General features: G+C 42.1%; 1 long non-coding RNA gene across 1 annotated transcript; it reads right to left on the bottom strand.

Annotated features, from left to right (window-relative positions):
* Positions 1-724: 724 nt before the first annotated feature.
* LOC125294452 lies at positions 725-1519 on the bottom strand. The gene is made up of 3 exons (XR_007193529.1): positions 1500-1519; positions 831-935; positions 725-748 (listed from the first exon to the last, which is right to left on the bottom strand). It is a non-coding gene; the product is annotated as an uncharacterized LOC125294452 (long non-coding RNA).
* Between the last annotated feature and the right edge of the window lie 573 nt (positions 1520-2092).

Below are 2092 nucleotides of genomic sequence, written 5' to 3'. Positions count from 1 at the left end.
TCCTGGCATGTGTCGGAGGGGGCTTTCACTGCTGATTTGTTTGGAGGTGTCACAACACAGTCGATCTCTCCCAATTAAGCCTAGTTATTTATAATAAGTGTAAAAGCCATTGTTCTCAGCCAGATTGAAGGGAAGAACTCTTGGTCTGAGAGGATTTGTTTTTTTAGATTGAAATGTCATCAATGAGAGTCCATTTAATTAATTTCCTGTTAGGCCCACAGTGGTACACTATCATCTTGTACGGACATCTGGAGGTCTATTTAGTGTGCAAACAGCGGCATGTATGTGGATATATATTCCCCACTCACAAAAATTGAGGAGCTAGATTTTTATCTGTCTCCTTAACTGCTCCAAACCAATTTCTCCTCTGTTCTTTGATGTTCCCAGTGACGATAAAAACTTGACAGAAGTTGTTATTCTTGAAAAAATTAATTGGTGGAATCAATTGAGCCTATCAGCTATGAGTTACTGCAGGCACTTATGGCTTCATTGAGTTCTGCTTGTGAAAGAATCTTGCAGGCTCATTTTGTGCAAGCAGTTATTCTGAAATAAATGTCGATGACAAGCACAAGCGGGTGGTGCGGCTTCACTAGATGCAAGCTGCACTGGGACGAGGACACCAGTGGAACACTTCAAAAAGCCACATTCCTTGGCAGCTCGCCTTCAGAGCCCATCACGGGAGATTTGTGACAGGATGGAAGTCGGCAGTTTTCCATCCCTGGCGTCCGTAAGAAAATGAGCTGTGTTTCTGAAAAAAAAGGCTTTGGTGTGACTCAAATCTCAAAACGCAATGATGGAGGGGAATATAATTCAAAAAAGTAAGGACGTACCAGTAACTACAATCCCTCTACACTGTGAATGTTGGACATAGTGTATACAGGCCTGCTGGTCATGGTTACACCATTCTCATAGGAGATACAGAGAGAAGCTTGTATCTGAAAGCATGAAAGTATTGGACACCAAAGAAATGACTTTGTAGACAGATTATTGTCTTCACATTGTAAGTCACCTTGGGGAGAAGGGAAAACACCTGATCTGAACTGTATATTTGATTATGCAAATCCATAATAAGTAATCATTATCAGCACTTGACTTTTCCTAGAAATTATGGGAACTGATGTGCCCAATCAGACAAAACATTATCCATCCACTAACCATGACAGTAATGTTCTAATGCTGTGGAGCAATCATGCCCAGACAGAACTAATGGATTCAGGTAATCAAATTCACTGAAACAGACAGAGCTATTGTCTCGCTTACGCTTTTTTTGTTATGAGACTCTCATGATTAAACTTTTCAAGACATAAAAAAGGAAGCAAAATACAAAGGTGGTAGCCTGACGTAGCCATACTCAATTCTAGTCAGAATATGAGTCTGATACTGTTCCATTGGGAAGTAATTATGGGGCGTGTTTCAACCGATACTGGGGTCTATCCAATTGAGACTCCTCTGCACTCAATTGGATAGACCTAACCAATCAGAGCAACGAAATAACTTACTGTGAGATGTAGGAAGAACACACGAACCATCCTTCTTCTCCACAAATGCCTTAACATGGGGCAGCTGTGGCCTACTGGTTAGCGCTTCGGACTTGTTACCGGAATGTTGCCGATTCGAACCCCGACCAGTAGGCACGGCTGAAGTGCCCTTGAGCAAGGCACCTAATCCCTCACTGCTCCCCGAGCGCCGCAGTTGTTGTAGGCAGCTCACTGCGCCGGGATTAGTGTGTGCTTCACCTCACTGTGTGCTGAGTATGTTTCACTGATCAGATTGGGATAAATGCAGAGACCAAATTTCCCTCACGGGATCAAAAGACTATATATAGGCCTACTACTTAACATTGTTTTCTGGTCTTTTGTAAAAGTTATCGTGCCGTCAATATCTTCTACAACACTCATTAGCGAAATCTAAGAGATATGTAGTAGGGTAGGCTATTAGGAAAAAACTGCCTATTTTCCCATCCGTTTTTTTAAATAATTCTGTTGAACACTGATATGCTACAAACATGTTACAAACAGCTGGGAAAGGCTGTCGCAAATCCCTCGAACAGGTGGTCAATCAGAGATTTCAAACGAACGAGGGAACAACATGT

Source organism: Alosa alosa, chromosome 5, assembly GCF_017589495.1.
Source record: "Alosa alosa isolate M-15738 ecotype Scorff River chromosome 5, AALO_Geno_1.1, whole genome shotgun sequence".
NCBI classification, from domain to species: Eukaryota; Metazoa; Chordata; class Actinopteri; order Clupeiformes; family Clupeidae; genus Alosa; species Alosa alosa.
Note: the sequence above shows the minus strand (reverse complement) of the source record. Positions and strands in the feature narration are given on the sequence as shown.